Source organism: Macrobrachium nipponense, chromosome 24 (assembly GCF_015104395.2).
Source record: "Macrobrachium nipponense isolate FS-2020 chromosome 24, ASM1510439v2, whole genome shotgun sequence".
Classification (NCBI taxonomy): domain Eukaryota; kingdom Metazoa; phylum Arthropoda; class Malacostraca; order Decapoda; family Palaemonidae; genus Macrobrachium; species Macrobrachium nipponense.
This window is the reverse complement of record NC_061091.1, coordinates 51,016,367-51,040,216: the sequence shown is the minus strand read 5'-3', so window position 1 is coordinate 51,040,216 and position 23,850 is coordinate 51,016,367. Positions and strand designations below refer to the sequence as shown.

Sequence of the window (23,850 nt, the reverse complement as noted above, 5' to 3'; positions counted from 1 at the left end):
AATGAGTAGCCTTTGTGTGTTTCCTACAGAAACCAAGGAAGGGGGCGAAGGAAAGTTACCAAGCCTTGACCCTCAAATACTCAATATTCCGAATCTAATATTACATCCTCGGTCCTTCCGTCGCCACTCCACAGTAAGTACGAAAGGAAAAGAAAATCTCGTTGCCAGAGGGGCAAAATTTATGTCAGAGAGAGAAATGAGAAACAACTGCAAAAGGAAGCGATACCAACACTCAAATATCACCTGGCGAGTCTTTGTTGCTTCATCAAGAGAGGACTGGCAAAAGTAAAATTTCCGATAAGAGGCTTACTTGCGCAATGAAAAGAAGAAACACAAAAAGCTCCGGGTAATCACTCAGACAGTTCATTATTTATGCAATAAAGCTGAATTCTCATCTCCGCAAGCAAGGGATTTTTCTCTAGCTTGCGCTAGTTTCGGGCGTCACGGCAATAATTATAACAACAACAATGATAATAATAAGACTTCTAATCGTCTTACACAATAAATAAACTTCATTTTGCCAGTAAATAATATGATGGAATCAAGTTTGTGTGTTGCATAGCTCCATTTTGTAGGATATGCTTCTGGTGTAAAGTGACAAATAACCGAAATCGATGGGCATCCGTAATATTAAAGTGCTGTTTGAAATTACTACATCTAGCTTTATCATTATCCTGTTTTCTGCGTTTTCGCAAATTTTGCCCAGAAACAGATCTGTGTCTGATGATCGGGCCAAACAATCATTGCACCACGAGATGCCTTTCTACCTAATCTCACGATGATTTTAAGCAAAACTGTAAATAATGACTAATAATTCAGCCGAAAACAACAAACTTAACTCTACTACAGGAGTAGTTTATTAATATAGGCTAGCATATACGTAAAGCTTTAAACGTCACTATGTTTGTTGCATAAAATGCGCTATAACAACAAACATCCGCTGCACTTTCCTTTAACTGCCCTCACTGGTTTTGCTCACAACACTAGGCAGGCTGGTGCTACAAACTGTGTGCTGTTTTCTATAGTAGATTCACATCACCCGTGCATTTGATGTCTAGGCCAGTCCCTTACGACGCCCCTGATTGGCTGTTGATAAGCCAGTCACAGGGATGGAGACTCAGTCTCTCGAGAGTGTTCACATAGGTAGGATGTGCGTTCCACTTCTCCTGAAAAATACGTCTTTCAAAAGTATCCCTCAGGAGAGATGGAGCATACATTATGCCTATGTGAACTCTCGAGAGAGACTGACAGTTCCCAGCCCTGTGACTGGCTTATTAACAGCCAATCATGAGCGTCGTAAGGAACTGGCCTAGACATCAAATGCACGGCTCATGTGAATCTACTACAGCATCAGGTTTAATACTACTCAGTTTGCTAAGCGTTTGGCCTTGGTTACAGCTCTCATGTGGAATAGTTTACCTAGTGCTGTTGAGGAATCGTCTGATCTCCAAATGTATAAAGGAGCAGCACATTCAATCTTATTTTCTGTTGACGTCTCTTAAATTCGAGAGTATTGGTTTTGTCTTCTATTCCCTCATATCTATTTCTTATCAACTTCTCCTATAACTTGTCTCTGCAGGCTGATTTCCATTTGGAGCCTTCTTAGGTTTAGTGTGCTGACTGTCCATAGGGTTTTCAGCTGAGAATGTACAGAAGAGAGCAAAGCAACATCGGGTCAGTAAACGGGGTAATATTTTCTTTCTTTTCTTCAAGCGTTCATTCTCAACTGAAGACTGAATGAATATGAGTGTTATTGCTCTCATAGCTTCCTTGAGCCTTCTATACCAGTAATTGTTTTTTCGACAGAACTTCAAGCAACTGAAACTATGAAAACTTAAAATTTTACTAATAGCAAAATAAATAAATAAATATGTAAATAGATAAAGAAATAAGGACAAATAAACCTGGATTCAATAAAAATCGAAAAATCATTTGACAGGAAAACCTGAAATCCACTTACGAAATTAACCAGATCTCCGTTATCCGTTCTCTTGTATCAAGGACTACATATTTCAAAAGAATATAATAAAACGACGAATAAATTTGACATTCATTTTCAAATATCACGACAGATGCATGCACCAGAGAAAATTTCCTCGCAATTGAAAAGTAATGCTTTAGCAGTATGAAGATGCTAATAATTTCTCCAAACAAGCTAGATGACATTAACTACGTTACGGCCGTCGACGGATGCTCCTGTTCTTTACATCTTGTACAGAAATGCTTAAGTTATAACCATGTAGTTCATATGACTGATTCTCAATCGTGCAGCTTCTGAGAGTGATAATTACGAGGCAATGTAACCTCTTGTGTTCTTCAGGCTACTGCTCTCTTCAGGGAAGTATTCTTGGGCTATTACTATTCATTGCTATCAGCACGACATGCGGTTTGGCCAAGAATTGAAGTTGGTTCTTATGCAGATGATGCTACTCAGCTGTGTCGGTCCTATCTCCTGATTATAGATCCGTAGTATTTGATTCACTTAATAAAGATTTACTACAGATAAACCAAATTGAGGGGAATAAAGTTGAACCTTAATAAGTTTTTGTTATTTTATTCCCCCGTGCACTGAATATTGCTCCCCATTTGCTTTCCATCAGCTGACTCGCATCTAAATTGTTGGATAAAATACTGGTTTCTACTATATTTCTTTTTGCTGATCTTAATATGAATCTCTTTATCTTAACACTAAATCAGAGCTTCCCAGACAATACCACCCACCAAGCAGTTCATCTCTTCATATCAATTCAGAGCTCCCCAGACTATACCATCCACCAAGCAGTTCATCTCTTCATATCAATTCAGAGCTCCCCAGACTATACCATCCACCAAGCAGTTCATCTCTTCATATCAATTCAGAGCTCCCCAGACAATACCACCCACCAAGCAGTTCATCTCTTCATATCAATTCAGAGCTCCCCAGACTATACCACCCACCAAGCAGTTCATCTCTTCATATCAATTCAGAGCTCCCCAGACTATACCATCCACCAAGCAGTCCATCTCTTCATATCAATTCAGAGCTCCCCGGACTATACCACCCACCAAGCAGTTCATCTCTTCATATCAATTCAGAGCTCCCCAGACAATACCACCCACCAAGTAGTTCATCTCTTCATATCAATTCAGAGCTCCCCAGACTATACGACCCACCAAGTAGTTCATCTCTTCATATCAATTCAGAGCTCCCCCAAAAGCAGGTCATCTCTTCATATCAATTCAGAGCTCCCCAGACTATACCACCCACCAAGTAGTTCATCTCTTCATATCAATTCAGAGCTCCCCAGACAATACCACCCACCAAGCAGTAATGGACTTGCACTAAATTCTTAATACCTTCTTTTATGAGTTCTATAATGCATAGCCAACAGTTTTCTCCCTAATCAAGAGGCTGAATAGTTGAAAATTCAGAGGTGTAAACTTGGAGTTTTCTTGCTGAGCAGGGTCACATGAACCTCACGTCATAATTTACCTTATTCTATTTTCTCTCATTAACCTTACTTTTGCAAGTGTTTTTCCATACGGGGTTGCTGTCCTTGGTCCGTAGCAATCTGGTTTTCCAACTATGGAAGTTGAGCATACTGAATAAATACCAAGCCACGATGAAAACCAACCTTAAAGAGAGTTTACATGCAATGGATGCAAGGAGGTGGCACAAAACAGATGTGATGGGTTTGGCGCGAACGACAGTGGGTAAAAATAAGGCCCTTGAGTCACCGCAGTGAGTGTGTAAGCTGTGAGCATCTAATAATTGGTCAATTATTAGCATTTTCTACGTGGAAAATATATACAGTTATCTCTGAAGGCAAACTGTGCTAGGGATGGGTGGGAGGTTTGGTGGAGAGGATTATTATTAATACTATTACTATAAAGTACTCCGTGCTCTGATTTAGATTCATTTGTGTATATTGCGTAATGTGGACCTTTTCGACTTACATGTTCAACTGTATGTTGTCTACGACGTTCTGAGGTATATGAGTAACTTTCTGATAAATATTGTAGGCGTGTACAAATTCTCATTGGAGGAGAGGTGACCAGTAAGCTCAAAATTAGGCTTCTAAAGTCCAGACGACATGGAAAACCAGGCAATAATCTACACAAAAATGAAATAAACTTGATATGGGAGGAAACGGCTCTGCCACGAGACTTTATCCACTCGTGCCGGCCTTCAACCAAGATCAAAGAGGAGGATCAAACATAAGAGTTAATTAGGGCACATTCTTGGTATATCAATATTCCTAACTATAGCTTCTACAAGTTTTGCTAGTGTATTGCAAGCGGCAGTAGGTCGTAATGAGGATCGAAATCCAACGGGGAGAGAGAGAGAGAGAGAGAGAGAGAGAGAGAAGAGAGAGAGAGAGAGAGAGAGAGAGAGAGATACAAATACGATTAATTTTTTTTATGGCGTTTCAATGAGAATTACAAAAGCTAAATTTTATTACCCATTAATCACCCAAACCTGTAATTCAGAGATTTTGAAAACACACTATGCTAAAAACGAAAAATTAATAAACATTAGTACAATAGTACAAAATGCCACGGAAAAAATAAAACATATACCATTAAATTTTCAACATGGCTAATATATACTATTCCAAACACCTAAAAATAATGACATCTCTCAAAATACAGTGCAAGAATATACGTCCCATAGGAAAATTTTGGAAAATTATGCATAGTTGTTAATTTTCCAAAACGTGCATTAGATTAAAACAGAGGTGATACCCATGTAAAATTCCTACTTGTATTCTATTACCACTTCAACTAGTCAGATAGGGTTTGTTTCAAGTCTGATTAGCGCTTATGTTAGGTACAAGGCAGGGGCCTGGTACACGACCAGCGTCCCTGACCATACGGTAAAGATTTGACCATCTTTAATCACGGATTGGGTCTCCCCTATGAATGCAACAATAACACAGCAAAGTTATATTTAAAACTCACGATCTAAAGTAACTCAAATATATGATAAGTTTAAATCACACGAAAGGAATTAAAAACCGCGAGGAAAACTAAACAGTAAGAAACAAACAGGTCACCCAGACGAGTTCATGAATTCCTCCCAAACGATGACGTGAAACGCTGAAGCCAATTCCTCAATTGGCAGCTTTAAAGGTTAAATTTTGATCAGAGTTAATTCTCTCCTGGAACACGAAGCTGCTCTCAAAAACAGATCCTTCTAGTTTAGCGGCAACTATCGATCAATTCTGAGAGAGAGAGAGAGAGAGAGATTAGATAGAGAGTTTGATAAGCAGAGATACGCACAGACTGGAGTCTTCCTTTGCATTCCTGCACCTCATCGATAAACGCCTCTCTCTCTCTCTCTCTCTCTCTCTCTTCTCTCTCTCTCGCGGGAAAAGGGAAGAAGAGGTCAACCTTCATTGTCATATATTCGCTATTTCGAGGCAAAAGGTAGTACCGATAGGGGACTGTAGAGAGAGAGAGAGAGAGAGAGAGAGAGAGAGAGAGAGAGAGAGAGCCAACTTGGCGCGTCGGCAGTTAGTCACTGGTCCTCTCCCCCCAACCCCTCGTCCCCATCAGGTCTCATTATACGTTGAGTACATTGATCACAGTCCAGGAAGCGGCGTCGACATACCAAAGCCTGGGGCTAGCAACACAGCAGGAGGAGCAAGGAGGAACGTCAGGAGGCGGAGGAGGAGGAAGAGGACAAAGGACGAGCAACTGAAGATGGGGACGAGGAAATGGACGAGGCGGAGGGGACACAGGAAGAGCAGGATACCGAGGAAAAGAAAATGTGGAGGAAAAGTGGGAGTCGAGGGCGATCATAAGTGAAGGGGAAAATCATGGAATACAGGAAGAGAAAAATGAGACGATCGGCGCGGTCGAGAGAGACAATCCTGGAGTATGGGAGATAAAAGAGGAAAAGAACGATAACACAAGGCGCACGAGCAAGAGAGAACGTACACGAAAACGTTGAAATGCAGGAAAACAGTTCATGCTTGTGGTACAAAGAGGCGTGTGTTGCAAAGCAAGGTAAAATAATTAGGGGGACAATTTTCCAATATAAAGAAAATGTTAGTAACGGCGAATATAAAGGAAAGAAAGCGGCAAAATAAAACATCTTATCAGAAACCATGTATAAAAAAAAAAAGAAAAAAAAAAAATCAAACATTAGCGACTCACATACCGTTGCAAAATCTTCAAATGATGACAGAAGCAAAAATCCTCACAAGGGAACAGAAGACTTAAGGGGAAGGCTGAGTGAGGGGTATTTCACACCTCCCTGAGGCGCCGGAGAAACGACAGCCCTTAAATGGGAGTCTTTTGGGGGCTTTTAATAAATACAGTCACCTAGTTATGGGGAACTATTAAGGTTATCACTTTTGATTTTCAATTACAAAGATCATATAACCATTTTAAGTACTATTCAGTGGACAATTCATTAATTCTTACACGAATATCACTAGAATTAATTTAAAACTGCATATATTTCGGTGTCTCATTAATTTAACAGTTTAACACAGTTTCACCACTGGCCAAATCTTAACTGCCACTGCCAAAGAAATCTTACGGCCACTGAGCACTTTCAATAACTCCAAAGAAATTGAATCGACAATACAACAATGTCTCGCAGAACATTATACATGACATTATTGACTGGTGTCACCAAATTCTGGGGTCATTACCCAATACGATAGACTGCCATTAACCCTAAAAGGCTCTCAGTGAAACCTGTAGGCCAGTATCACACAAACAAATATTTGTGAAGCATATGGGCACATCACCAATTACTCTTATCTGTCTTTCCGAGGTAGAGGGAATTGGATATTAAAGGACATTGTAGCTTGATGCATATATATATATATTATATATATAATATTTATCTATATATATATATTATATATTATAAATATATAAATATATATAAATAAACATTTATACTTTATAAATATATATGCTTTGATTATTAGTAATATAAACCTTCTAGTATAGTGTCTACACTTCAACATGCAAAATATCTCACAGCCAAGAATAATTCTGTATAACTTCTAACCTAAATGTACTCTATGTTTATCATCTAATCCGAAAGCTTTAACAAGAAAATCTATCACATAGACTTTTGCTCACAAGCAAATCTTTTATGATTTTGCTTTTTTTTGTGGTGAAAGCTGGTTTAGTAATTTAATTGAAATCCAAGAAATTTCATTAAATTACTAAACTCAGGGGACTTGGCTGACATAATCAAGTCTTCCTGGTCCCTATAGTCCAAGATTTTGATTTGAAAACCTTCAAGAGTCTTGTAACCATGACAGCAGCGTAAAAAGAGCATGATATTAAATAAGCTCAATAACTCTAAATTTTTCTGGATAAATAAACGTTTTAAGGAAACGTAACACTAAGGATTTTATCAATGGCGAAATTATAACCGACTGCATCTACACGAAGATAAGAACCAAGTTCCTTTAAATATACTCCGAGTATATTTAAAGGACCTTGATAAGAACCGTGTACGTTCACACTGTGGTTCGTCCGCTTCTTTTAATTTATGTAAAAAAGAAGTGGGCAAAGGACATTGGCACACAGACCTGTTAACATCAGACACAAGAGAAATTCTCACGGACGAAAGGCTAAATATGTTAACCAGTCTAAAAGGACGAATGAAAAGAAGGAACAAATTGACTGTCTGCCGTAATTACGGATTCAGGTCAATTTACAAGAAATAAATTTTCTAAGTATTTCAAATTAGAGATAAAAACCCAAAGTTGCTGACTCTATTGAAAACTTCAGTGCAATGCATCGTCAAAGTATTTTTCACAGATCACAAAGAATATCTTCAAAACAAAGTCTATTATTATTAACGAAATTATGCCCTGGCAGTTTAACTTGCATTTCGATACACAAAAGACTAAAGGAAGTTTGACATAAAGAACTTACATTTTGACAAAAAGAGCTATAGCAAAATCTAGGACTATTCTGCAAATTTCGTACGATGTGTGGCAAATTTCGTGTGATCTGTGTCTAAATCAATTTCAAATACATTTCAATACCCTGGTTAATAGAAATTATTTGTTTAAAGGAAACCTAAATAGAAATCTAAACCACAAAATTAAGGTTCCCTGCTGGCAAATCTCTAGGCGAACATAAAATAAAATTCTGTAAACATGTTATACATACAGTTCGTATAAATACATCCACAAACTACACACACACACACACGCATATATATATATATATATATATATATATATATATATATATATATATATATATATATGTATCAAAGAACAATGGAAATGAAGTTGAAACCTCATGCACTATACCAAGAATTAATACACTCCAAGAAAATAAGTCAATCAATACGAGGCCGGAATTGGTCGCCACACGTTTCTAAAGCAACAGAGCACATTTTGTGCATGACCAAGTGTTCCCTTTGATCCTAAATAGACACTGAACAAAGAATTTATTTGAAATTGCAATGTTCAATTCTGAAACATTTCCCTGACACTCTCATTCAGTATTTTGCCTCAATTTTTTTTCAACAGGAAATATTTTCAACAAGGCGTAAGTGTTACTGGGATACCAAACCACATCTTTTCAGAGTTACAAAGTGAGCAATTTAATCCTATAATTCGTATGAGAAATACATAAAAAAATAATGAAGTAAATCCAATTACATAAGGCGGAGTGATTACTGAGACTTATGGTCTCCGAGTCACCTACTTAATTTTCTGAATATCATAGGATAAGGCAGTTTCAAAGTCTGGAGAAACATTGGTTGTGAAGGGTCTAATTACGATAATACACATAAACATACATACAAACATAATGCATACATACTAACTGAAACATGATACTTATCTTTAAATACACAAAAAAGGTTTTCAATACACCTCTTAAAAAAATACAGCTATGCCAAAACTTCTTTAACCAGTTCATTACCTCGATCTGTCACTCCGACTGTTTTGTTGGAGCAACGGGTACGCAAGAAAAGAAAAACCTACAAATAATGGCAACAAACTTCAATTAAAAACTAATCTACAGCGAGAGCATAATGCTGGAAATTGGCAGTGTGATATTATGGTTGCTCTGTCACCGCTCGCGAGTCTTACCGAACATTTTGGGTCCGTTTCTAGTTTTTAAAGACTACTTTTGGCGATGAAACTATCCTCATGAAGTCACTCTGTTAACCCAACTGTAAACCACAGTCGCATGTACCAAAAAGTTCATGGGTGCTGAAAAAACCTCTGAGTAACGATTTCTGGAGTGAAGTTGCTTGAGCCACAGACGACGAGTCTAAATGTTTCACCATTGTGCCATGGTAACCTTATGTTAAAAAATCGGACGTACTATTGACATGTAGGTTGCCAGGGAACGACAATGAATGAAATGGAGTGGAATGGAATATGAGATTTAGGCTTGAAGTCAAGCACTGGAATCCAAGGAATTATTCAGCGCTATAATAAATTTGGTTTGTGGTGAATATTTATGGTGATGAAATTATAAATTAAACAAATAAAATAAAGGTGATTTGAAAAATATGGTCAAAACTGATATCCCCAATAAAAATTATAACTTCGCATTTCGAGCGTGCAAACAAGAATAAAAATTATTACATGCATACCAAACACGTACATACATATGCATATAAATATGCTTACATAAACAACTTCAAGTGTATATACTACAACTGGCAAAGTACCAATAGGTCAATATTAAATTTCATTAAAAAGATTAATGTCCCTGAGGAATCCAACAATGTTATTAATTGCTACATCCGGAACAAGCAGTTCTGCTATATCCCTGCCAACAAATCCATGTCTATGCCGTGCTGCAGAATACTTATGGCAATGTAATATAATATGTTCCACAGTAAGAGGAGAGTCACTGCATACAGACTGGTGCAGTTACCCCCTCTAAGAGGAACCGGTGGGTCAATCAAGTATGGTCAATTCTCAGACGACATAATATAGTTTCTACCGTGCGGTTTTGTTGGAATCCAGATGGCCAATGTTCAATATTTTGTCTGATCTTCCTGTACTTTTTATTTTTAGTCAGAAGGGGAGACGACCAACGTGCTTGCCATTTATTTCTTATATATGAGCGAATAAGTCCATTTTATGTCGGAAGCAGGAATATGGTGGAAGAGAATGTTTTCTTTAGTAAAGACATTTCTTGCTTCATGGTCAGCAAATTCGTTACCAGCAATACCTACATGTGCAGGGACTCAGCAAATATAGACTGATTTGAATTTGGAAGCAAGCCTTTGAGTGCACTATAAGAATCTGAGTATATGGTGAAATTATTACCCTGTAGAGAAGCAACAATCTCAAGAGATTTGGCTAATGCAGTTAATTCAGCTGTAAAAATAGGCATTTTTAGAAGGTCTGCCCACATATGAGCTATTACCATGAACAACAGCACAACTCCGCTTGATGTCTTTGATCCATCAGTGGATACTTTAACAGAACCCAAATGCATTTGGTCGTGATGAAGAAAGTGAGTCTTCACTTCTTGGACATTAACCGATTTTTTAACCAAAGCTTTTTGACAGACTGATGGTTCTTGGGTCAAGCAAGGAGGCAACTTGGAGCAACCTATTGCCTTAATTTTTTGGTCTTTAATAAACACACTGTCAACTGCAGCATTAATTCTTACATGAAAATGCTTGGATGCTCTAGCATTTGCAAACTGCTGTGGATCGTTTTGGTTAAGAACAGATGCTGCAGGGTTTTCTGGGGAACCTCTTAATCTGACCATATACCGCAGTCCCAGTTCCTCTCGACGTAAGTCTAGAGGGAGCTCTTCAGTGTCGGTATATAAGCTTTCAACTGGAGATGTCTTAAGTCTTAAATGCACACCAGAGCATATTCTTAGACCAGCATGATGAACTACATCCAACTCCTTAAGTTTGCTTGCACTTGCTGAAGAGTAGATTTGGCAACCATATTCAATCCTCATGAACTCACTCTGTTAACCCCACTGTAAACACAGTTGCATGTACCGAAAAGTTCAAGGGTGATGAAAACTTCTAAGTAACGATTTTTGGAGTGAAGCTGCTTCAGCCACAGATGACGAGTCTGAATGTTTCACCATTGTGCCATGGTAACCTTATGTGAAAACATCGGACGTACTATTGGCCTGTAGGTAGCCAGGAAACGACAATTGAATTGAATTTATAAATTTTGTGGCCATTTGCCACGCGCCGGAGCCAAAGGCCATTCAGCGCATATATATCAACAAGATATATTTACTAAAAAAGGTATACATAATTAATCCAAATTATTAAAATAAACTTCATATTAAAATACTCAATTAAATATCATAAAACAAATGGATTTCCTTAAGAAATTTAAAAATCTCTTCTACGGGAGCACCCTCTCCTAAAATATCTGACAAAGGTTTGTTGGTGAAACCAAACCGACGTCTATGATTAAAATAAAGAGGACAGTCAACAAATATATGCCTCACTGTAATGCCAACATTACAATTGGAGCATTGAGGAACCTGCCTCTCTGCTCCATTAGTTAAAAGATACCGGTGAGTTAAAAAAGTATGCCCTATACGCAACTATACTAGATCTTCTATCCATCCCAACAGAAGGTGACCAGGGATGAACAGAAGGTCTGATCGATTTCAGCTTTAAATTACTATTCAAGTTGGAACCAGTGATTCTGCACCTTGGCCTACAAAATGATTTAATAAAAAGTTTAAAATCTTCACAGGGAACCCTCACAGAGTGGGAAGCCCGGGAGGAAGCTGCCTGCTTAGCGGCTGTATCAGCCAGCTCGTTACCACGAATTCCCACATGCGAGGGAACCCAACAAAACTTCACACCGATGCGTTTTCGAGAATGCAGGAGGACCAGCCAATCCTGCACCTCTTGGACGAGTTGATTAGATGGCGTCAACTTCTGGAGTGCAGCTAGGGAACTCTGGGAATCACAATAAATAATATATGAGTCCCCAGTGCTACCTGTACTAAAAATAAATTTCAAAACGCTAAAAATAGCAAAAATCTCTGCATTAAAAATTGAGAATTTAATAGGGAGGCTTTTTGTAATTGTTCTCTCACCGACGATGACAGAACATCCAACTCCATTTGCTGATTTTGATCCATCTGTACTAATACAGCACATCGAGTTACTATGCTCAGAAACATGGGCCAAGAAGCTACTTTTAAGCTGAACACTTGAGCTGATCTTTTTGTTGTCTCTAACTTGGCAAATATCTAAAGGAGGCCTACACCAAGGAGGGAATTTAGAAAATGTAGTTTCCATAACCAGTGGAGAATCGTTGGCCTCACCGACGCCACAGATGTCTACATTTTGCTGGTGTTCTAACCATTCAAGTACTGATGATATATTGATGTTGTTTACTTTTTCTTTTTTATTCAGCTTATCTATAAAATGAGCATGTTATTTTTTCTATCTTCCTCAATCAGATATCCACTCTGGTGTTGTAATAGGCCCATGAAGAAGACGTGCAGAAATTCTACCAGATAATTTTCAGACTTTTCGGCCTTTAAATATATAACTATAAACAACAATCGAAAGAAACGAAATGGAAAAATAGTAACTGACAATAAACAAGTAAAAAACGCGCCGAAGAATCGAGTTTTCTATACAATGTATAATACTGTATAAAACCATCAACAATGAACAGCAGCCCTCCAGTTGCTCACCAGATGCGGCAGAATGAGGGTGAGTTCCACGCTCAGGAAAGCGCTCCAGATGCACGATTCACGGTTAACTTTAACCTTAAATAAAATAAAAACTACTGAAGCTAGAGGGTTGGAATTTATTATGTTTGATGATTGGATGGTGGATGATCAAAATACAGATTTGCAACCCTCTAGCCTCTCTAGTATTTTAGATCTAAGGCCAGACGGACGGATAGACAAAACCGGCTCAATAGTTTTCTTTTACAGAAAACTAAAACACGGCAACATGTATCAACAATTTTTCAGCCCCAAAAATGAATATTTTCTCCACGCCACCTAAAAATTAAACATTAAACTTATGCTTTAGCTATGTTAAAACTACTGGCAAACAGAGACTAAACGTCAAGAGGATAACCTTTTGAACGAAAGGATTTACTTTAAAACTATGGATTTTAAAAGAGTTTATCTTTAGGACTTGAGGATCTCGAAAGGAGGGAGCTTTTGGACTCAATACTCGGATAATTTAAAGGAGAAAAGATATAGGACTCGAGGTTCTAGAAGTAGTGTTCGCATCAAAGTTCTTTAAAGAGAATTTCAGACTCCAGACAACAGGGATATTAAAAGAAGGGAGCTTTCGAGGCCCAAGGATCTTAAAAGAGTAGAGCTTTGAGAATCAGGAAAGTTAGGACTGAGGAATCTTACAAGGAAGATGAAAAAATCAGAGATCTTTAAAATAAGGGGAGGTAGACGAATCACCGGTGGCGAATTTAAGGGAATGGGGCACCTGGTCACGTGCCCCCATGGATATGAATAATAGAACATTGTTTTCTTTCAATAAAAACAAAAATACTAATTTCTTAATTGAAAATTAAAGGTAGTCTCTTTTACCGTGCAATAGTAATACAAAACTAAAATTAATGTAGTTGAATCAGTTCATCTAAGTAAATAAATATAAAAATAAAGACTCCAATATGACAACCTGATATAATACAGTAATACAGAGGATGGGTTATTAAATGATTTGCTTCACTTGGTAATTGGATCCTGCAGAGTTGTTTACTTTTCCGAGAGAACGTTATTTAGGGATCAGATGAGCAAAACAGGCACGTCAATGAGTCTTCATTAGTTGTTATTCGTGATATTTTCCGTGTGAAAGATTCTCCAAACTTCTTGGATTCCTCATTTTAGGCCTCCTGTGCCTCCTCCGATACTATGCCAGTTGGCAAATTTAATTCAAGCCCTTAGGCTTGCAGTACCAGCTATAGTCTTGCACAAACAACTTGGCTGCTTCTAAGCAAAACTCCTCAAATTTACTAGCATTAATATAAAAACCAGATAGTGTGGATAAAATTAAATAAAACTTGTGAATGAAAGTACGATCCAGACCCGTAATTTCAGATGAAACTTCTGAATTCTTGAAAGACCTGCGCGCAGTATTTCCATCATTAGATGTGCTGCAATCAGATGGTTTTGGGAGATAAACCATTAAACCTATCCCATCAAGAAAACTTTTTTGAATTAATTCCTTCCTACGATTAACTGACTATTTTTCTTTAGAAGTGTTAAATGCCATTTCTGTATAGCAAGTTTGTGAGGTATATATAGGGAACATTCCATGCACCTACTCTATGCGTGAAGGGCAAATAAACCATGATTTAATGCTCCTTGATTCAATAAACGGCCTTTTACTTCTTTGATATTATCTATGATTTTAGTATAGGCACCACATAAACAACAGCACTGAATCGAGTTTGTGACTGATGACAGTGCTGTGGCAAATTCACCATCAACCATGGTCAAACTTATATTGTGGTATGCTAACAAATCATCAGTTACTTTGGTAAGTTTTAAGTTTGAAATGCAACACTATAAGTACTGCTTGTCTCTAATAAGACTTTATTGAAATCTAATTGGTAGGCGAAAAAGCGGCTATGATGGTTTCAGTTTCTCCAAATGTCAACATTAATTCCATAATTTTGGTAAAGTAGCTGTGGGCTCATGAGGAACCATGCTTGTTATAAAAATACTGTAACAAGATTTCTTTCGGCAATTTCTGTAGAGCTTTATTTATATATACCTACGCCCAGATGACCCTTACGTACTGCCTACACTGCACAACGTGAGGTGCACTGTCAGCACTTAACCCACCCACGAGGATCAATTTATTAAAAGATAGTAATAATGACCCTTGCTGTTTAAAAACATTTCTTACAGAAATGTTACTAGAGTTCATAAAATTCTCGTTAAAGAAATATTTGCGTTGAAAGATATTTCTAAAATTGTAAGTGACTAAGGAAAGCCTTTCTGTCTTTTATTACTGCACCTGATCTTGTTGTAAACAAGAAAAATATCCTTGTTAACTTACGATGGATTTGTAGCAGTTGAATACCGAGTGTAATTACTTGTTTGGGATAAAAAACAATTACGTGCATATCAGACTGTCTTGTGTGATGACTTACCTTTGCATTATTGTAAATGTTTTGGTCAAGAGATCAATTCTAGTGAACTGCATTGCTGTTGATCAACATTAAAAGGTAAAATTAACCCTTGCAGACTAACTGTGAGATGAAGTGCCCCTTGGCATACTGTTGTACCTTAAGGATCATAGATTCAAGTGTTGTAGTGTTGTAAAGTTGATATTCATGCAAACCTTAGGCTAAGGCGAGCTCCTGAGTGTATTGCATACTTCGACTAAACTTCATTCTGGAAATGCATGGCAACGTAATTATGAATTATATTTCCATTCAAGAAATCATCCCGCTGCATCAACAAGAAGTTAGCGTTTATTCGAATTCATGGTAACACTGCTGGAAGTGAAACTAGAGAGTAATCCGAGCTAGTCTTTGAACAAGACCTTTCATTTTTTATTTACTCTCATTCCTTAGGGAGAAGTAATTATGACGGTTCCATATTCTTAAGTTAATTATAATTCTTTATTGTTTTACCGCCATTTTGTACAAGACATTTGTATGTTGCACTGATATTAATTCAACGCTAGTTATAAGTGTAATCGATCCATGTCATAAAGTCTTTCACATGTGAGTAATCGCCTATTGTTCATTAATGCTCTAGTGGGTCATATAGAAGAATCCTTTTTTTTTCATCACATTGAATTGCACAAATAGTCTTCTTACAGAGACTTAATTCTAAAGCCAGTTATTTTCCAAGAGTGACTATGTTGATTTTTATTCCATTCTTGGAGGACTGATTTTACCTTTGCGTATCCACTTTTTGCTTCTTTTATTATTGTTGTTTTGTGGTTTCTTTTATTGTTTTCTGTGATAATTTTTACGTTTTGTTGATCAACGAAAGTCCTTGGCTGTCATCCATTCTGGATCTGCCCTACAACGAGGTTAAAGCTTGTCACTAGTTGTATAGTGTATGTGACATTTCTCTCTCGGGCGAAAACGTGTAGAGAGAGAGAGAGAGGAAGAGAGAGAGGAAGGAGGGGATACGCGGAGATAGAGAGAGAGAGAGAGAGAGAGAGAGAGAGAGAGAGAGAGAGAGAGAGAGAGAGAGAGTTTTGTGTCCTGGGAATTCTTGTGGAACTAATACCACACAAATTACTTCTTTTGCTGAAAGCGAGTTGACCCATATATGCACACGAAGCAAGAGTCAAATTCTTCGTCCATCTAGACCAGAAAGACATAACACATAAATTACTTCCCTTATCAAACTTAACCATAACTTAACAGACATTATATATATATATATATAGATATATATATATATATATATATATATATATATATATATATATATATATATATATATATATTAATGTTTGATCTACACATTAATACGATTTTCCAAGTCTTCACACTTCCAAACTTGTCAAAGTAATGGTTATTTTTTTTCTTCTTTTTCTGCATTCTAATAAAACCGTCCCCATCTGTTCACACGATGAATAATCAGTTTGTCAATACTCGTGCTTTTACTTTATGGTTTCCCTACGAATGAATTATTCTGCACAGAAATAAAATCACTGCATGGACTAACGATGCATCTCCTGGAAATGCCAGGAAATGTCTCTTTTCTCCAAGCGTATATTCAAGAAATATATCATGGTCCACTCTGATTAAAATGAATGTTCTCTTGTTGTGCAAGAGAAAAGGTGGAAGGAATAGCGATTTTTTTCAACTCAATTTGTTCTTCTATTCCATATTCTATATATATATATATATATATGGCATTGTTGTTCCTAGAAAGTTGGATCTTTAATAGGAATAGTATGGCCAGCAGAAACTTCAGCATTTTTAGTGTAAGTAAATAAGATGAAGTTTCTGCTGGCCATACTGTTCCAGTTTTTATATATATATTCTATATATATATATATATATATATATATATATATATATACTATATATTATATATATATCTATATATATGATATGATACTTCAATGGCTTTCTTAAAATGACTGAGTCGGAGTAACACTGCTCATTGCGGCAGTAAAAACATAAGTTATTGAAATAAATGTGTTAATATTCTACTGCATACGCGAGTCTCATCCATATCTCTATTTCGTCGCGTCCTTATTCATCCAATTATTATTGTTATTATTAATCAACATCAGATTGTATCTTGTTTTTTCTCCCCGGGGGATAGTGGGGGCCACATACCCACACCACCCACCCCCTGCAAACCTACTTGTCCGCTGAGGGTGGGGAGCAGGGTAGGTTGGGGAAACAGCAGCGCCGAGTCAAGAGCAAGCCAACAAGCTCGTAATAATAATAATAATAATAATAATAATAATAATAATAATAATAATAATAATAATAATAATAATAATTAATTACTATTATTTGCATTGTATTAGTAGTCGAAATTTGTGTCCAATCATGTAGAACAAACCCAAGAATGGCACAGAAGGAGAAATGTCAACTAATAATAAACAAATAATCAAATAAATCTCGAAAAATAAAGCGAATATTTTTCTTATGAAGAGCAAGGTAATGTTCACCTCTAAAAGAACTTCTACACAATATTGATTCAATAATCATTCCAGCTGCCCTGCAAGGAAACATGAACTACTATTCCTATTTATCAATAATACTTTTATTATTATTATTATTATTATTATTATTATTATTATTATTATTATTATTACATTTAAAATCACGTGGCACTACACCAAAAGGTCAATAAAGTACAATAGAATCTAGAAAATAAAATGTCAAAATGTGAAAAAGAGGGGGGACCCAAAAAATTACAATAAAATCAATTTACGAATGCATATATATTTACTGAAAAATCAGCTATACAGGCAAAATGCAATACAACAATGGTGCTTTGGTCTCTAAAATGGTTTACAGACCGTTTCAAACTTATAAGCACTAACATCAATGATAATGGCAGCAAGACCATGCCACAGTTTTACAGCGAAAGGAATGACATACTCGTGGAATGCTAAAAGCCCTGCCAGAATGAAAATGTTCACTCACCCAAGTTCAGCTTTTCCTAAAATTTAAAACACACAAAGGTTGTACATCTTTCCAGTTTGGGTGACTCTTCTTTGACTGACTTTCATCCTCATATACGTCTCGAACCCTACTAACAGTACTATCCTACCGCTTTCTAAAGTTGGCCTTTTGATTTCTTGTCCTTGTTACAATTGTAGAACATTTACAAAGCTTAAAGTTTTTACTTGGCTTAAACTATAATTTTACATAATTCCAAAAAAGCTTATTCTCTTCTCCATAAAACTTCACAGTCTTTTCTAAACTCACGAAGAGATACGTGACGTAACTCTTTCCAAGTTATTGATCTACCCTTCAGCGGACAAACATGGACCTTAACCACATTCACAAAGTTTAATGTTACAACATCTGACTAACTTTCCCTTCCTAATTGTCACTTTGTACAGTCATACTCAAATCTGAGACGATATGATTGTTTTCGTATCGTCCAAAATCTCAAGACGTTGCCAATTAGAGTTTTTTTTCTTATTTCCAATTATATTCATGTCGACAAGTTTGCGAATTCACAGCTAGCATTATTTCCCCTATGGTTATATAAATATAATCCCTTTTATGCACTGGTATAATTCGTAAAGGTTAGAGGTGCCGTTAATGGCAGCGCGCTTATCATGCTCCTCGGGTTGATCAACGTAACTACATTATAACATTAGACCTACTCAACAGACATAACATTTTCAAAATAGCAATATGAATTACAACAACTTTCGGACTGTGTTCAACCTGCCTGTATGTTGAAAAATGATCTATAGACCTAAAATAAATATCTAAACCTGCCGAGATGTAATCGCTGTTGCTAATAAATTTATTTATAGAGATTACCTGTTCTTTGGGGAATAAAAATGATGATGATTTTAATTACATGGAGAAGATGGCTGCTAATCTAAATATCTGTTAATTTGAAGGCCTATGGAACACAAGTATTTAACTGGCATAAATATTTTCTTAAAAGTCTTTCTGCTAGCTTTTGGTGTATGATTTATTCATTCATAACGCAACTTGAAGTGCAAAATTGTGTAGATAACGTCATAGGCTTTCTGGCCAGAAATTGTTAACAAAGAGACATGAATGCTAAGTGTAATCTTTTATAGTAAGTAAGGAAATTTGACACACCTACGTCAAGGAGCAAAATCTTGGCTTTAACAAAAGAATAATTGCGCAGGGGGATATTTACTATAGTAGATTCACATCAGCCGTGTATCTGATGTCTTGGCCCGTCCCTTACGACGCTCCTGATTGGCTGTTGATAAGCCAATCACAGGGCTGGAAACTCCCAGTCTCTCGAGAGAGTTCACATAGGCAGGATGTATGTTCCACCTCTCCTAAGTGGTACTATTGAAAGACGTATCCCTCAGGAGGTGGAACATACATCCTGTCAATTAGAACTCTCTCAAGAGACTGAGAGTTTCCAGCCCTGTGATTGGCTTATCATCAGCCAATCAGGAGCGTCGTAAGGGACTGGCCTAGAGATCAGATGCATGGTAGATGTGAATCTACTATAGTAAGCATAATTTTGAAGTGGTTAAGAAATATAACTTAAATCACTTTATTTTTATGAAAATCCAGATATTTCTCTAACAAATATAAAATAAATTATCTCAAGATAATTTAATTGTCGCTACTCATCGTAGACCTATGTTACACCAGATTGTTCATGATGTGCCGCCACTCTAATGGTTGCCTCACACACGCTCTGCTCACCCGTTGATATCGGTAGATGCATTCTACGTTTGTATTTTCTTATTCATATTTTTTCAGCGATGAGACGTAAAAACAATCAAATACAACTATTCCAGAATCTATGGTTGCACTGAAACCAATATTAATGTTATGGCAATTTTTTAAATTAAACATTACAACTTAGGTTTGATGACGGTTTTTTTCTCTTCTTTTTGTCAAATGCATCGGCGATGAATGAACGGAAGATTTGAAATGTTTCGAATTTTTTTTTTCCTGAAATTTTGCTACACGTAATATTTTCTTACAGTTTTGAAATATATGACAGACTCAACTCTTATGAAACATATTATGGCCAAAACAATAGAGAGAATATTAGGTTGCCAGTTCGTGAATTTTGAACGAACTCCTATGCAATCATGTGGTATCACTTTAGAGCATAAATGTGCCACTTACTTTTCGTGGTTCTGTTCTATCCTAAACCTGTCACTAAAGGCCCAAGGACAGTGCACTTAATAAATGTCTATTATATTAACTAAATACTGTGCATGGTAAACAAAAGATACGAGGATAGTGTTTATAATGACCTCAAGTCTAAAAAGATTTCCAACTGTAAAGGGTACAAAAGGAATTTGGAATCACTTGATACAGGTCGAAAAAGGTCCCATTTCGCTGAATGCTACAAACAACAATGAGACTGCCGTTAGTTCCCATCTGGGCACTGCAAACGGAAAATGCTTCCCCTCATACACCGGCAAAGTACGTAATGAAGCTGCGACGAACTATTCTAAGGATACAACAAAGTGTCAATCTTTCCCTTCCGGCCTCGCAAAGTTATTCAACAAACTATATAAGTTACCCTACGATACAGCAAAGAGCAAATATTTCCACTAGGAGTCCTGCAAAGATACAATGAAGCTCCATTAAATTCTTCTAGGGGAACGGAGAGTGAGTATGTTTGCCATAAGACTTCCACAATGTCAATAAATGTACAACAAGGATGAGATATAAAAACCATTATATCAAAAGAAAGATCAGGATTCCCAGTTTTCAAACAAGTTTTAAGCTACGAAATTATCTGGTCTTCTTAGGGGCAACAAATTATGAACAAATAAGGAAACTCGCCCAGAACAATTACTACTATTAGACAAATCATAAATGCAAATATTATTGAGATCATCATATGCAAACCAGAAAAGAAATGCATATTTTTGTACATACACAAAATAACCATATTACTTCGAACATTGTGATCAAATTATGAAAAACCTAATTACTAAAGGAATTAAAATTCATTCTGGAATGTATGAAACCTCATTCAGAACAATAATTCTACCTCTGTCTACACAAACGCATTCTTGCTTTTAATACACAAAACCCCACCATGATCACAGAAGAGATATGTCGGTAAATTCAGGTGCTAATTCGATTAAAACGCAGCTGTAATGCCTGTGATTATCAAAGCGCTGGGAAAACTCAAACCACTCCACTCTAACGTATATAATCGTGGTTGCAACCAAACCATAAGCACGGATACAATTCAGTTTCAGAATGGAAACCGACAAAAATCAACTCTCTTCACCCACAGATGCAGTGACATTTCTTCCAAATGAACGTGCGTCACTGTAACCAAATCAACTGGATCATTCTGTCCAAAGCCTATAAACTCTGCTGCGGGTCGTCTTCCTATTGTCTCCTAAGGGTAGCCACTCGTTGCCTTCCTTCAAACTTATCTTCGTCACAATCCACAAAACTCTTCACCTCGACCTAAGTGATTTTATGAAATAAGGTTCGACAACTTTTTTACTGTACTGTTTTTATATTTATGATGCTTTCTAGACAAGTCTTCTACATCAAACACTGGTTACTGCTATTCTAAATAGTTATACTTATATTACTAGACTCTGTTTTTTCCATTTGTCCCTCCGCTTGTGGTGTTTGCGCATGGTAACACTGCGTCCCGGGCTTTAAATAATATCTTATTTCGAATATAAAAGGTGTAATTCGAATACAGTAAATTATTAAAACACTTTTCAATTGCAAATGTACACCCAGATATCTTTTTATTTAGCTAAAACTTACACAGCGTAACTATTTAAAGCCCGGGACGCAGTGTTACCATGCGGGACCACCACAGGAAGATGGACAGATGGAAAAAACAGAGTATAGACAGTTACAAGTTTGTTTTTTAGCTCCTGATGTTTATTTCATTATAACAGGGAGCAAAGTGCAGTAACACTTACTTCCGGCAATTAGGTTTTTTTTTTCTTATCAAAACCTTTAACTTATTTAATGCTCCCAAACATTGCACATTTTGTTGCAATTGTTAACTCAATTTTGCTTTCTTCTTGGTTTACTTCTGAACTTACTCTAGACACCCCAAACCTGAAATGGTTGGCCAAAGTTAGTCCTATGCTATCAATTCGTGTTGGGGATGTTCTGGTACAATATGCATACTTTCCGATTCTTTTTTGCTTCGTATTTGACTCCAGCAGACGTACTCGTTGCATGGCCGGGATGACGTCTAGTGAAGGCCAGCTAGGATCGAAGCATGGACCTTGCTGACGAGTCGAGGACGCAGCCTTTCAACAGCACCTGGTTAGCACAGAAGCAATTCTAACATTCACAGCAGACATACTAAATAAGACCCTATCTTACCTGGTCTATGACCATAGACGCTATTCTATGTGTGAGCATACATAATACTCCACCCATGGACATGAATGCTATTCCATCTGTGAGCATAGATGAAACTCTACCTGTGAGCAAAGAACTACTTCATCTGCGAGCACTGAGATGCCAGGGGCACGGAGCAAAGCGGCATATGCTCCTGTGCCTAACCAATTAAATCTCCCTGACGCAAAGTTGCGCGCAGATAACGTTTAGACGCCAGTTTTCCATATTAACATGAACTGACGAAATTATGCCGAATCTATTTATCGGCAAAATAGATAGTACAAAATATAAACATACTTACGATAACCTATTGAACGAAAGAAATTGAAAATCTACAGGAAAATTAACAATTACTTGTTCGTTGAATAAAAAAACAAAAGAGTAATCACCAATGCCATGCATGCAGAATTTCTATACATCAACAGTGCAATTTCCTAAAAGGAATATAGTACACACAAAAAGACAATTGAAACCTGCAAACAACAGTCTGGGAGAAAAGAGGGGGAATATGGATAAGGGAAATGAGAGAGAGAGAGAGAGAGAGAGAGAGAGAGAGAGAGAGAGAGAGAGATGGGAACTCGTGGAAGAGAGTGACGATGGATGATGGTAGTGGTATAGAGCACAAGGAGGAGGAGGAGGAGGGTGATTTGAAAGAGTGAGGGGGTAGGATGACGTTCGAAGGAAGGAGGGAGAGAAAGAGAGGGATGAAGGGAGAGAGACAGGGAGGAAGGGAGAAAGACAGAAAGAGAGAGTGAGTTTGTGTGTGTGTGTGTGTAGGAGAGGGGAAGACATAAAGGGCTTGGGGAAGAGGTACAGAGTTAGTAGGGAGATAAGAGGTATGGAGGGACAGGGCGAGGGAAAGGAAGAGAGAGAGAGAGAGAGAGAGAGAGAGAGAGAGAGAGAGGGGTGAGGGTAGGCGTGTCAACACTACACCCGCCATAAACCCACACGTGAGGATGGCCGGAAACAATGGATCGATACGGTTCGTCCCTGCTGCTGGTGCTGCTGTTGCTCCTACTACTTCTGCTCCTACTCCTACTCCTACTACTCCCGCTTCTGCTGATCAAGCGTAACCCTCGTCCATACTAATACAACGGCGGCGAGACTACCACTCTACTACTGCTACTGATGCCGGTGAAGTGTCTTCAACAGCATCTCGTCGCCTTTCTCCTCTCCTGCGGATCTTATTCATTTTTCCACCTCGATCTGACCGCTAATGAAAACCCGGCCCGGCTGAATGACGAAAATGGCAAGGCCAAGAGGACGACAGGCTATAGAAGTGATCACACTCCGGGGTCGCCCTTCAATCTCCATCCCAACCCCCAAATGAGAACTTTCCCGCCCAAGCCCCCACTTCCCCCCCCTGAATAAGGGGTCAAGCCCCTAACTTCCAGGGAAAGAA

The 23,850-nt window shown here is 37.5% G+C and overlaps 1 long non-coding RNA gene across 1 annotated transcript in view; it reads right to left on the bottom strand.

Moving 5' to 3' along the window:
- Window positions 1–23,850, bottom strand: part of LOC135204200 (uncharacterized) — a 654,266-nt gene that overhangs the window by 252,977 nt on the left and 377,439 nt on the right. The window lies entirely within an intron of this gene.